This window comes from Nilaparvata lugens, chromosome 11 (assembly GCF_014356525.2).
Source record: "Nilaparvata lugens isolate BPH chromosome 11, ASM1435652v1, whole genome shotgun sequence".
Lineage (NCBI taxonomy): Eukaryota > Metazoa > Arthropoda > Insecta > Hemiptera > Delphacidae > Nilaparvata > Nilaparvata lugens.
The window spans coordinates 7,716,022-7,731,714 of record NC_052514.1 but is presented as its reverse complement, the minus strand read 5'-3'; the positions used below and the strand labels follow the sequence as shown (position 1 = coordinate 7,731,714).

Here is a 15,693-nt window from a genome sequence, read left to right as displayed (position 1 = left end):
TAAAAATGAAATAATAAAAGAAAAGAGTTTATCTTATAAAGTCATCATTAACTTTATCATAATCATTCAAAAACGCTGACTGATTCAAAAGGTATGGGACAAGAGACATATTGCGTTGAATTGTAGAACGAATCAAAACCTATCAGTTTTGGAACATGAATACAATATTATAAACACATTAATCAATGATTGTTCTGATTGATAATCAAACATTCGACACTTTTGTAGCAAGCTGAAGTTCCGCAATAAAAATTTTCTGAAACAACTTAATTTATTCAAAGTGCGGTGATGATTAGTGTAATATTTGGTGCTATATCCTTCTAAATTGAAAATTTCTAGCTCTTATACTGTATATTATTTTTGGACAAAATTCTAACTTGAACTTTCAACAGTAAAAACATAACCAATTTTTTCTGACATGTCATTCATTATCAAAATTTGGGAATAGAATAGGTTTGGTCTATGCCTGTTGTCCTTTTCCAATCGATTCAAGGGATCAAAACTTGACCGCTTTTTCATCTTTTGTTAAGATATTCTAGACTTCAAAGTCAAGTTTCCACAAATCCCCATTGAACACAATATCAGAACAAAATTTACAAAACTGCGATATGGTTTTGACAATACCTTTTCTTTTCCGAAATGCATCAAATTTCCTTCTGTATTTGCTAATTACTTTCATTATTCGGTGAGATATTAGATTCTGAACTCTAAAGTCAAGTTTTCACAAATCCCCATTGAACACAATATCAGAACAAACTTTACAAAACTGCGATGTGGTTTTGACAATGCCTTTTTTTTCTGGAATGCATCAAATTTCCTTCTCTATTTGCTAATTACTTTCATTATTCGGTGAGATATTTGACTCTTAACTCCAAAGTCAATTTTTCTCAAACCCCATTGGGCACAATATCAGAACAAACTTTACAAAACTGCGATGTGGTTTTGACAATGCCTTTTCTTTTCCGAAATGCATCATCCATTTCCTTTTCTATTTGACATAACGTTAGCTGTAACCAGCTTTTCTGGAGACTTGGTGGAACAAAGTAAGCAGCAAAAGCCGACCGACTAGGGACTTGACGATGCTTTTACAGAGATGAAACCACCTCACTTGGCTTTTCCCACACAGGGCGACCGTCTCAAATAAGGATCAACCAGAGAGGCGGCAAAAACGACTCGAAAAATCCATCTACTTACTGAGGGAAAGTTCAACGGTTTTCTTTTTGAAGAGAGGAATCAAAAGTCCAAGGGAGCGTGTAGACATACACTAGTATTCAAGGAAGCGTACAAACAAAGGAGAGAAACAAAGAGAAAAGAAAAGAGGATTTGATGTTGAGAAGGGAGATTTGGGAAAGAATAGAGAGGGAAGAGAAACAAGAGAAGATAAACTAAGAGGAAAAAATGGAGGGCAAATAAGGATCAGCCAGAGAGGTAGTTAAGACATACAGTAGTATTCAAGGGAGTTTACAAACAGTAGAGAGTACAAAGGAGAGAAACAAATATAAAAGAAGAGAGTGAAAGAGGATATGAAGTTGAGAAGGGAGATATAGAAGAGAATAGAGAGGGAAGAAGAACAAGAGAAGAGTAACTAAGAGGAAAAATGGGAAGTTGAGGAGGAAGTATGAAGAGAAGAGGATGATAACAAAGAAAATGTGAAGAGGTAGGATTGGAGAAGAAGAAGAAAGAAAACAAGAGAAAAAAGTAGAACAGGACAAGAAGAGGGAGAGGTGATGTGGAAAGAGAGGAGAATAACAAAGGAAAGGTGAGATAGGATGAAAATAGGAGGATGGAGTTAGTAAGAGAAGAGAAAACTAACAAACTTGGAAGAGGAAGAAGAGGAGGACATGGGAAACGAGAGAAAAGAAGCTCAGAGAAAGTAAAGATGATGATATAGGGAAGGAGAGAAGGAGAATGATGGGCGGAGGAGGAGGAGGAGGTGGAGGAGTGGTAGGAGGAGGAGGAGTAGTAGTAGTAGGAGGAGGAGGAGTAGTAGTAGTAGTAGTAGGAGGAGGAGGAGGAGGAGGAGGAGGAGGAGGAAGAGGAGGAGGAGGATGAGGAGGGGGAGAAGATGGAGTAGGTGAAGGAGAAGGAGGAGGAAGATAAAAAGGAGAAGAATAAGAAGAATAAGAAGAAAAAGTAGAAAAAGGAGGGGAAGAAGAAGAAGAAGAAGAAGAGGAGGAGGAAGGAAGATGACAAGGAGAAGGAGGGGGAGGACATGAGAAAAGAAGAAAAGAAAGTAACGAAGGAGAAGCGGAATAGGATGGGGAGAGAAGGAGAAAATTTAAAAAAGGAAGAGAGAAGTATCAAAGACGTGTTAAAGAATGATGAGGAAAGGAAGAAGAGATCGAAAAAGAAGAAAAAGGAAAAGTGAAAACGTGAAAACGTGAAAGAGTAAGAAAAAAAGAAAGAGTTCGAAAAGAAAGAGAAAGTGGACGGTTATGAATCGTTAGGAGGAGGAGATGAGAACGAAGAGAAGAATATCAATAAAGTGAAAGTGAAATAGAATGAGAAGATGGAAGAGGAGAAGGAGTGTTAGGAGGTGGAGAAGTAGGAGGAGGAGGAGAGGGAGATGAGAAAGAAGAGAAGAATATCAAAGTAAAAGTGGAATAGGATGAGAAGAGGAGGAGAAGATGGAAGAGGAGAGAGAAGGAAATATATCAAAGAAAGAGCGAAACAGGATGAAAAGATGGAAGAGAAATAGAGGAAATTGAAAAAGAAAAAGTAGAAAAGTACTAGAAAAAGAGGTAGAGATGAAAAAGAAGTAGCCTAACAATGAAGGGAGAAGAATATGAAAAAGTGACTTTTCTAGGGTGGAAATATGATACCCTGCAAAGCATTAGAACTGTCTTTGTCATGATGCCGAGAGATCGGAATTATAAGGGGTGCAATGTAATCACTCAGTGTCAGTAAGCAGAGGCTTAGAAAGGCTGTAAAGAGTGGATAACTGGCAAACAGGACTGAAAGCTTCTAGAAGGTTAATTAGGATGGGGATATGGATGAGAGATGCGTCAAAATATAAGTACAGAGTAGGAAAGAAATGTATTATGATAATTGAAATGTGAATATTGATATTATCAATATTATTTTAATTATTATCGATATTATTAATATTATCGACTCGTAGGTAACCCGTGCTCCGCAAGGGTTTAATGAGAAACTTGAAGTAATAAAACCTTGAAGAATTAAAAATAGTGAATGAAAAAGACCAAGAAATTGTCAAAAAACCACTGATTTATTGATAATTAAAAATTTCTAATTTCTTTAGAAAATTGAATCAGTGATTTTTTGACAATTTCTTACTATTTTTCATTCAATATGAATAATTACCACAATATCAACTTCTCAACTACACAAAAAATTAAAAACAGGCCTATAACCATACTCGGTAAATGAAGAATCTATACAGGATGTTCTAAAAAAAGGTGCCCATAAGCCAGGGGGTAATTCCTCAGATCAAAAAGAGAGAAAAGTTCTAATTAAATAGGCCCGGAAATGCTTATTTAACAAGTTATACAAAGTGAAAGATTTCGTCTAAATTTCAGTTTCCCTGCCCTACGGGTATTTGTTGGCTGTTAATTAAGATATTGAATTCAGCGTACTTTATGTAAAATATACTGAGAAACTGAATAAAACCGTTTCCAGACCGTTAGCTACAGTAATTTTTAAGATATGTGACGAAATACTACTTGTGCTCTATCACATCCCTTTCCCAATCCTTTCCAAAAATTCCAAGGATCAAAAGACTTCCTATGACATGGATAGCCATAGTTGGAAGAACTTTTGATCCTCTACCCTTCTTCACCACATAACATGTATAAATTGCCTTCTAATAGTGTAATGTGTTCTCATATTTATGTTATTTATTTTATACTGTAATGTTTTTTTATTGATGTGATTAATTTTAATTTCATTTTTATGTATCTTATGTGTGTGTGTGTGTGTGTGTGTGTTTGTGAATAAATAAATTGAAATACGCAAAATTTGGTCCCGAAAAACAAGTTCCTTTAAGGTTCGAAGCAGATTTATTATGTTAAATGTAAAATAAACACAAAATTTACTTAAAGAACTTGTAGAAAATTAAATTTCGAAGAGAAAGATTTAGAATAAGTCTATAATAGACAAACGCAAACTTAAAAAAATATAATCCTTAATTAAATACAAAACGCATGAAAAATAGAGAGCTTAACAGATTTTGTCTATTGTCATGTATATACAAGGTTTTTTGAAATTTTGCAGTTTTAAGATAATATTAAAAGAAAAGGAATTCCTCCATACTCTGATATCACTATATATATCATCAGACTATAGAATTTCATAATCAATCAGCTGACAAGTGGATTATTCATTGCATGCATTACACAGATGTCTGGCCGTTTATATTTCTATAAAGTAGGGTTTCAATATTTTTTATGATGCGTGCCCATCAGTATCAATATTCTCACATTTGAAAAACAAATTTAATAGGTGATTTGAAATAAAGTAAAAAAAATTAAATGAAATAAATAATTCCGAAGAAATTATAATATTCATGATTGAAAAATAATAATTTTGAAATAGTTGAGAAATATTATTATCAGATGGAAAGATTATCACGGAACTGGATAAGTTATAATATGGGATACAAATTCAAACGAGAACTGAGTTTATTAACATACGTGAATTTTTGATCTTGGAGAAAACAAATAATAGTTTGTAAGAGTAAATAATGATTCAAGTGTGAATTATTGTGATTCAACTGCATCAACTAGAACAGGTGACATCAGATACACTTGTGGATGAGAAACCTGCGTAAGGTCTACTGTTCACAGAACTACTATTTTAGTTGAACAGGATGAAAATACCTACAAATCAAATCGATTACTGCACTATTGAAACTCATAAGCCACAACTCTTATTATTTTCAAAAAGTACAAACAACCCTTATTTCTAACAAAGGGTGAGTTTGCTTAGAAGTACACGCTAATCCAACCTAGCGGGGATGAAGCCAAGTACGAGGAGTACTCCGCAAGGTTTCGCCACCATACAGTACACAATAGAATCAGCTGTCGGATGAAGCGGAGTTAGTTCAAGGAACTGCCGCTAGGTAGCAGCTGCTTACGGAAAACGATTTTCTTATCATCAGAACAACCCCAAAAATAATCAGTGTTATCACTGTTATCTGTCATTTGTTTACATAAATATATTATTAATATAAATAAATTAATATAAATTATTATTAATATAAATATATTCAGATATTCCCTATCAGTGACAGAAATTTATTGTTTCAACAATCAGCAACTGATAGCAGAGAAAACTTCTATAATTGTATTCTGTGCTGATAGTTGATAATTTCCAGTTTAGTGAGTTTCAAGAGAGCGACACTAATTGGCCGATTAAGATTGAATTGAGGCTGGGAAAATTAGGGCTACCCAACTATTGTGATATAAACTTTGTAATCAGAGATATTCACACAAAATATAACACTATATAGTCTATAAAAAAATTAAAAAAAAATCCAAAATACAAAATATGAAAAACTATTGTGATATAAACTTTGAAATCAGAGATATTCACACAAAATATAACACTAAATAGTCTATAAAAAATAAATAAAAGTCCACAAATAAATAAAAAAAAACACAAAATATGAAAAATAAACTTCACATTATTATTCGTTAGTGATACAATAATGTAAATGATTTCAAACTATGAAAGTGTATTGAAAGTGTCTGAAGAGAGGAAATTAGTTTGGCATTCTAACCCGCTTGTCAAAAATAATATATGCATGCATTAATCTCACTATATTATAGTGTTATAGTGAGATCCACGTTATAATGACAGTGGAGAAAGATGGGAGAACAGCGTTGCCGTTTCTCTGCCTTGCTACTGCCTTCTATAGAGGATAGCTGATACCGGTATATCCGATGTAATATCAACTGTTCATTCCTGTTCAGGATAATGGTTTATATTCAACTCAAGAAATTATATTTTTCAATGATTGAATTATACATACTTAAAATTGAGATTGAATATCATGTCAATTAGTTTTATTTCTACATTGTTAATAACTGATATGGCAAAGTTGAGGATCTGAAAAAGGATAGCTCTATGTGCTTTATCGAATCAGAGACGAGGATAGCAACATGTTAATCAAACACTACCATTATAACGTGAACCTTACTATGGAAAGATGATACAAAGATTATACGAAGATGAAACAAAGATCATACGAAGATGATACGAAGTTGATACAAAGACGATATGAAGATCATACGAAGATGATACAAAGATCATACGAAGATGACACATGGATGATACAAAGATAATATAAAGATCATACGAAGATGACACAAAGTTGACACAAAAGTGATAGACAAGGTGATATGATAAACCATATGTTTTCGTTGTCATGGATTCATTCATAAATACCAAATGTTGATGATCCGTTACTAGTAGAAAGTCATGTTCAATTTTATTTGATTAAAGCTCTACAAATGAAGAGTTTACTTATTTCAATTTAATCAAATAAAATTCCGACAAAGAAAAAGACAAAAACGATTGAAAACCGTAACTACGAAGAAGATAAGATGGAATCACATATTGACAAGTTTCTCAAGCCAAAGGAATTATCTATCGACCCAGATTCGCCTACGGCAGAGAGAGAGTGGAAACATTGGAAAAAGACGTTTGAAAATTTCTTAGAAGGAACGACAACCAAAGACAAAATGAAAATATTGGTAAACTTCTTATCACCTGCTTTATACGAAATTGTGGAAAGCTATACTTCATATGAAGAAACTATATCCATGTTGGAAGATATGTTCGTTAAACCAAAGAACGAAATTTATGCACGATACTGCCTTGCTAATGCAAAACAACAAATAGGTGAGTCCATTGATCACTACTATTCTGAACTAAAAAGATTAAGCTTATCATGTAATTCACTAGAGTGTCAGCCGAAGAAAACAAAAACGAGCATATTAGAGATGCTCTTGTTTCAGGGTTATGTTCTATTGAAATTAAAGAGAAACTTTTTAACAAGGAGATTTGAGTCTACAAGAAACCGTTTCCAAGCACGTGTTCTTGAATCCGCAAAAACATATGCCGACTCCTTTAAAGTACTTGTTATACAAACTCTGTTGAAGAAAATAAAAACATAAGCTTGAGTGAATCTTTCTCAGATGTTAATGCTGTAACCCAAATCGACAGGCAATTGTAGAGAAATCCGTTCAATGCCAACGTTGCGGATATAAAAAACACTCAAATTCTCAAGAATGTCCTGCAATAGGAAAGACTTGTCATAAATGTTCCCGAATTGGACACTTTTCCCATGTGTGTAAAAGTAAAATCGACAAAAATCGACAGGCAATGTAGAGAAATCCGTTCAATGCCAACGTTGCGGATATAAAAAACACTCAAATTCTCAAGAATGTCCTGCAATAGGAAAGACTTGTCGTAAATGTTCCCGAATGGACACTTTTCCCATGTGTGTAAAAGTAAAACGCTCAAAGAAAAACTAACTACGTCAACTATTACTGCAGCTGGTATAGCCAGTAATCTTTCTAAAGCTACAATTATTGTTTCGGTGAATGGAATAAATACACCAGCTCTTATTGATACCGGAAGTGTTGCCAGTTTTATTGATGAAAAATTTGCAAAAACAAATAATTTAAAACTGCATCAGATTCTTGTTTTATAAGATTTGCATCTGTTCAACATAACACCGCTACAAAAGCATGTGTTTATAGCAATATTGTGTACAAAGGAAATGAATACAACAATATTAAACTCTTGGTATTAAAAGAATGCTGTTGCAATGTGATACTTGGTCACGATTTTTTGATGAATCACTCTACAATAAGTTTAGCATTCAATGGTAATAAACAGCCTCTTGTAATAGATAATAATTCTACAACCACACCACCCTTGAAAGATTGCCTCTTGGTGGAGGCCATGATAAAACCATGCTCCCTTTTCAATGACTTGACTCCCGATTGCCACCCAATAACTACCCGATCCAGAAGACACCCACAAGATGACTATGAATTCATGAAGAATGAGGTCAATCGCCTCCTTACAGAAGGAATAATTGAGGAAAGCCAGTCCAGTTGGCGTGCCCAGCCTTTCATTGTAACCAATGGACAGAAGAAACGAATGGTCATAGACTATTCACAGACTATTAATAATTCACAAATTTAGACGCATACCCTCTCCCATTGATCGAAGATCTTGTAAACACAATTGCCAAGTACAACATTTTTAGTACTGTAGATTTCAAGTCAGCTTACCATCAAATACCGATTCTTGAGAATGAACGACATTACACTGCCTTTGAAGTAGGCCGAAAACTTTATCAATTCAAACGAATACCATTCGGAGTAACCAATGGAGTAGCTGCCTTCCAACGTACAATAAACGGACTTATAGAAAGAGAGAATTTGAACGACTGCTTTGCCTATTTGGATGATGTTGTCATTTGCGGTTCAGATCAAGAAGAACATGACAGAAATCTTAAGAAATTTCAACAAGTAATTGAATAAGTATGGCTTGACTATAAATGAAGAAAAATGTAAATTTTCAAAAAAATCATTGAAGTTCCTTGGGTATGAGATAAAACATGGAGAAATTAAACCTGACCCAGAACGCCTTGCACCACTCATGAACTTTCCACCCCCAAGAAATGCTAAAGAAATGAAACGACTCATGGGATTACTGGCTCATTACTCCCGATGGATTAAAAACTTTTCTCAAAAGATTCACCCCCTTGTCCACATACAGAAATTCCCTCTATCTCAAGATCAGATGGAAACTTTGGAATTGTTGAAAAATGAAATTGCTTCCGCGGTACTGCTCTTTGTTGATGAAAATGTACCATTCATAATTGAGACAGATGCATCAGATTTTGCAATTGGTGCAACATTAACACAAAATTCTCGACCAGTAGCCTTTTTCTCACGAACTTTGTCCCAAAGTGAAACCAGGCATTCAGCTGTTGAGAAAGAAGCCTATGCCATTGTGGAGTCTATAAGAAAATGGAGACACTATTTACTTTGATCACTGACCAAAAATCAGTCACATTCATGTTTGGCACTCAACACAATAGAAAAATAAAAAATGAAAAGATACAAAGGTGGCGCCTAGAATTATCTGAATACAAATTCAACATAGTCTACAGACCTGGAAAAGAAAATGCACCAGCTGATGCACTCTCTCGTATATGTATTACAGCTGGTTGTTCAACATTGAACTCAGCTTTGGCAAAATACCATGATGAACTTTGTCACCCTGGTGTAACTCGTTTCTACCACTGGCTCAGAATGAAAAATCTCCCCTATACTGTAGATGATGTAAGGAAAATTTGCTCCAATTGTGCAATTGCTCTGAAATAAAACCACAATATATGAAGACAAAAGGAAATCTCATAAAGGCAACAAAACCTTTTGAACGAATTAATATGGACTTCAAAGGACCCGTACAATCAAAAACAAGAAATAAATACCTACTGGTGATGGTTGATGAGTACTCAAGATTCCCTTTTGTATTTCCTTGTCCAGACATGACTGCGAGAACAGTCATAAATTGCCTGGTCTCATTAATATCAATGTTTGGCCTTCCAAGCTATATTCACACAGACAGAGGAACATCCTTCATGTCAACTGAGTTGAAGAGCTTTCTTGGCTCAAAAGGGATAGCAACTAGTAGATCAACGCCTTACAATCCGAGAGGGAATGGTCAAGTAGAGCGATATAATGGAATTATATGGAAAGCAATAACACTAGCTCTAAGATCACGAGGACTTGATTCAAATCGATGGGAGGAAGTGTTGCCTGATGCACTTCACTCTATTCGATCTCTTTTGTGTACTACAACAAATTGCACCCCTCATGAACGAATGTTCCTACACATGAGATCCTCAACAAATGGACAGTCACTACCATCTTGGCTAATGAGCCCAGGACCAGTTTGGCTGAAGAAAATGAACCGAAATTCAAAGCAAGATTCATCAGTAGAAGAAGTTGAATTGATTGAGGCAAACCCAGAGTATGCTCACATTCGTCGCCCTGATGGACAAGAGTCCACTGTGTCGCTCCGTCATCTTGCCCCTAGATAACACGAAAATCTAGCCGGGTAGAATGATATGATAAACCATATGTTTTCGTTGTCATGGATTCATTCATAAATACCAAATGTTGATGATCCGTTACTAGTAGAAAGTCATGTTCAATTTTATTTGATTAAAGCTCTACAAATGAAGAGTTTACTTATTTCACAAGGATAGTAAAAAGTTGATTATTCTCTAGTTTTGTACACACTACACTAAATTTCAAATTTACCAAACTTCAATATACTATAATTATTAAAAATCATCTTTCAACCAGATTTATTCTCGAAGTATCTCGTGTGTCCTTCGGGTTTCTTTGAAACAACTATCCCAAATCATTTTACTCCCCTTTCACTTTGCCTAGAATCTCCTCACACACAACTTGAGCGAGCTACTCAATCATTTTTCGTTCCTGAATTTATTCACTCACACCACTCTCTCATCATTTTTCACTTAATGTTCTCTCTCCCTTTCTCCAGCATCATTCTCTCTCACTCATTATACTAGCCTCACTCTTTCTTGAAACTTTATACTGTAATGCATTTCTCGTCTAAATTCGTCAACCCCTTCAACTCTCAAAAACTTCTCATTTTCTTTCTATCGAATCTTCTTTCTTCTTCATCACTTCCTATCTATTTAATTTTCTTTCCTTATTCTTCATGGAAGCTCTCGTATTCTTTGTGTCTACCATCTTTATCTTTTCCCTTTGCTACTCGTTCATTCAACAACTTTCGTTCTAGAATATTAATTTATATAAAAATTTGGAAACGGAATAGTTTTGGGCCAAGCATGTTGTTCCTTCTCAATCATATTTATATTATTTGTGATTGTATTCACGAATAAATAAATAAATAAAAAAATAGATAAATAAATAAATAAATGAATAAATAAATAAATAATGAAAAATAAAAATCAATAAACATTACCACAACATCACCTTCACAACAGAAATATAATTACTTTTCATTCACACACTAGAATTCACTGTGTGTCTCTGAATCTCCTTTTCTTCCTTCCCCGTTCTTCTTTCAATCTTTTCACAATATCTTGAACTCTTTCTCTTTTTCACTTCTCCCTGTTTCCGACGATAAGCCGTCGGTCCCGTCTACCTAGAAAGTAGTCGTCATCTCTCATCATCATCCCTCTCACTCATTACGCACGCACAAGCCTGAGAGCTAATGTGGGCATCACCATCAGTATTATTATTTGAATTTTAGAAGATTAGAAACCAGATAAAATAACAAAATTACACTCAATGAACACTGAAAACTTATTACGATACGTATTATTATATCGAAATTAATTCTTTAGTTCTCCAAAACCATCCCTTTCTCTATCTTATTTCTCTGATATTATAATTATTTTTATAGCTATTCAAGAAATTTTTTTTAGTTTTTCAAATCTATTAAAATTATTTATGAAGCTCTCCAGAACTATTCCTTTCTGTTTCTTATCTCTGTGATATTCTAATATTATTTCTTTAGTTCTCCAAAATGATTTCCTTTTCTATCAACTGTTGTATCCTCATAATCATCTCTCTCATATTCTCAATTTTTGTCTCTTTTCAACAAGTTATTCTCTCTCTCTCTCTCTCTCTCTCTCTCTCTCTCTCTCTCTCTCTCTCTCTCTCTCTCTCTACAGAATTTTTATTTGTGAACAAATCTTTAGTATTATAGATGAATTATCGTTCTTGGTAGAGAGTTACTGGGAGGGATATTTCTAATATTCTTTCCGAAGAATGGACATTGATATGTCCAAAGCTCCGCCAATTTATGTAGATGCATAACAATATTATCTTGTATAGTTATTCCAAATTGATTTTCTTTATATCATTGTACAGTTCAATAATTATTTTCTTAGTTTATGCTATGTAAATTCATCTAAAACTTTGCTGTATTGTAAGTTATTGTATGAGTGTATAAGCCAGTATATATTGTAATCTAAATAAATAGAGGACTCAATCAATCAATCAATCAATCTCTACGGTTGAGTGCTGGAGGGGAGGGTATCCTTGATACCTTCTCTGAGAATGGACTTCTTAAGGTCCAAACTTCACAGTTTCAAGTGAAAACATTGCAGTAGTACCTTAACTTTCGCATATTTCATCATTTTTCTAGCTCAATATTATTGTAGAACTCTTTAGTTTAATACGATTCACCATGTTATTTTACTGATACTGGTATTTATTTTTAATTCTAGGACGTAAGTTGAATTTTCTATTGTTAAACACATGAATAAAGGAATCTGAATCTGAATCTCTCTCTTCTTTCTTTTGCATAACCCCTTTTACGAACTTCAGTTCGAAAGAAGTTCCAGTTTTCTTTTTTCATTTGGAAGAGTTTTACTTTTTTTATTTTCATTATATCATTTTTCCCTCGTTATTTCTTTGAAGTTATTGTTTTCTTTAACTTCAATTTATGGTTTTATGATCTTGTTTCAGTTGTAACTTAGAATTGTATGGATGGTTAAGTGTAAGAGAGGGCCGGCTACGCCGTAACCTCGTCCTTCTAGATTTTCAATAGAGGCTGCGATTCAATTCAATTCCCTCACTCTCTCTCACAAGCTCTTGCGATCAATCTCACATCTTCTCCCTCACTCTCAGCAAATTTCTCTCACAATTCATTCTCCACTCTCACCCTCTCACTCTCTCTCTCTCGGACCATTCCACGTTCCGGGGTCACATAGAGGAACCTATCATATTACGTAGAAACGACGCCAAATGACCCGCAACAAGAATTGGGGGGATGGAGGTTGAGGAGTGTGAAAAGGGGTGGGGGGGTAAGTCCCATCGGGAAAAGGGTGGATCCGGAAAACCTTTCTGAGAGAAGCGGTTTCGGGTGGCCCAGGGGATCTGCCTTGAGAGGGAGAGAGAGGGAGTGAGTGAGTGTGTGTGTGTGAGAAAGAGAGAGTGCGGGAGAAAGGGATGCGTGAGTGCTTCTCACTTGCGTTGCTTGCTATTTGAAACCACCGCTAAGAAATCTGTGTGCAAGAATTGCAGGTCACATCGTAGCGAAGAATGAGCTTTATGTAATTGATTTTTCTGGTTCACATTCCGCTATCATTTACACGATTCTATCTGAGTGAGATTGTAGGTTGAGAATCGAGCTGGTTATTCAGGTGATTTTAAGAGTTATTTGAAGAGATTGTAGGTAACAATTTATGCATATTTTATCTATCACTCTGAGAGTATATCAATATTTGGAATTGGGAGCTATTGAAGAGCGTCCACATATCTAACATAGAGGTGGCTGAATATATTGTACGAGTTAAGTAATTATTATAATCTTTCTTGTATCAATATAAAAAATTAGTTTATTTTACTCAGACGGGAAGAAGGGGAACTTCAATGTGATTCTCAAAAATGAAATTTTTAATGAATTTTATCAGAATTTTTGAGTCTAAAAAATGTGATAGACTCAATTTTTGAGGTACCTATTTCTGTGTAAGCTCATGTGTGCTGAACTTCAAGTTTATTTTACTCTGACTGAAAAGGGAAAATTCAATATAATGAACTCAAATTCTCAGGTATTCCTGTGAAAGCTCATGCTGTGGGCATCATCCAAAAAAAGATTAATACAAAACGTCAGTATAATTCAGTGAGTGGTTCCAAATTTTGATAATTAAAATTGTGATCTCATATATACACTTCTACATATAACTCAGGTTTGTATACTTTGAATAAGAGAGAACAGTAAATTATACATGAATTTTAAAAAACACTTTTGAAGTGAAAATGCACTTACTTTTGCAGTGACGATCGTTTCGACCTGTTGTTGGTCATCATCATCAGACTGTGGGAATTTACTCAGATGACAAGGCTATGTGTGGTAAGGGATCAAGGTGGTGGAATAGGTTGTGGTGGGGGTTGGGTTGGTGGATACTTAGTGAGGCGGTAATTTTGAACTGTGGACTATTTTGTCAAAGAGTGTGTGGGAAGAGAAATTTACTTGATCATTTAGGAGACTGTTTTGTGTGGTTGTAAATTTCGTATTGTTCCATTAGATACATTGAGTTTTCTGCTTTTTTGTGAGATATGGAGGATTTCAAGATTGGTGGCGATGTCGGTGTATGTGTGGTTTGTTGATATAATATGGTCAGCAAAGTTTGAGTGACACTCAAAATTACCGCCTCACTAAGTATCCACCAACCCAACACCCACCACAACCTATTCCACCACCTCCATCCCTTACCACACAAAAGAAGTGCATTTTCACTTCAAAAGTATTTTTTTTAAATTCAAGATTAATTTTAACAGTGAAAAAGTATGGATATACAACAGAGTAAATTATAGTTCAAGAATGAAACAGAAAAAATATCAATGAAACAGGATGAGCTTTCAAAATCATTTTAATAAGAGGGAGCATAGAATTATAGTTTGAGATTTGAACGGAAAATATTATCAATGAAACAAAATGCGCTTTCAAAATACTTTGAATAGGATAGAACAGAAAATTAAAGTTTAAGAATGGAGAAGAAAATCATCTTCAATAAAACAGAATTAGCTTTAAAAATACTCTAAATGAGATAGATGGGGAAATTCATGGCTTGAGAATGGGAGATTATCAATGAAACAGAATGATCTTTCAAAATATTTAAAACTGGATGACGGGGTAACCTTTAGAAACCTCTCTATCTTCACTGCAACTTTTCCAGAGTTATAACAAGTTTCTGAGATAACTCCTACTGGATAATATTCAAGGATCCCAGAGAGTTGAAACAAGTTTTTGAGATAACTCCTACTGGATAACATTTAAGGATTCCAGACAAAAAAACTATATACAATGAAAAGACAACGAACAGTTATGAGATTGCATGAAAACCATTTTCCAAGGTACTTTTCCAAGAGCTCATCGAGCTATTCCCATTAAATACAGCGATCAGGGGACATTTCGGGCAGGGTGGAGCATATACAGGGTGCTCTAAGAAAACAGGCCTCTATCTGAGACGCAGGACAGCGATATTCTTTCAAGAATTATTGCTCTTAAAACTTTATGGCTGGATATCGGAAAAAGCGCGGATATAACTTCCATGTGAGGCGCAGTTGACTGTCGATAAAGGACGAGGATGATAAGGAGAATGATCAAAGAAGAAAAAGAAGAAAGAGGAAGAAGAAAAAGAAGAAGACAGGAGAAGATGAAGACAAGAGGAGGAGGAGGAGGAGGAGGAGGAGGAGGAGGAGAGGAGGAGGAGGAGGAGAAGAAGGAGAAGAAGGAGAAGAAGAAGAAAGAAACATAAAAATCTGGTGTGGTACACTCACACAACATTCCTTGCTCATTGATCTATAAGCCTCATTCTTAAAAGAGGATAATTTCGGGGAATAATATTATGCCGATTGGCCGCTAAATAATTAAAACTATGATTATACTATTGCTATTGTTTTCAGAGTACATTTTCCTTTGTTTGAATTATGAAATTTGAGGATTTTTTAAAAGTTGTCAAAACTGCTGTTATACAAATAAAATATCGACATGTGTTCTTTTGAATAAACTGCTCTACCTACCTACCTCACGCACGAGAAGGAGGTTACAAAGTAAATTTCTCAGGAATGGGGTCGACCCCCTGTTAGTTTCCCAGGGAGGAGACTCATGCCAGTTAATAGAGCTGATAAATAA

At 34.8% G+C, this 15,693-nt stretch overlaps 1 protein-coding gene across 1 annotated transcript in view; it reads right to left on the bottom strand.

Annotated features, from left to right (window-relative positions):
• The window catches only part of LOC111043481 (uncharacterized protein CG43867-like), a 157,116-nt gene that overhangs the window by 103,551 nt on the left and 37,872 nt on the right, over window positions 1–15,693 (bottom strand). The window lies entirely within an intron of this gene.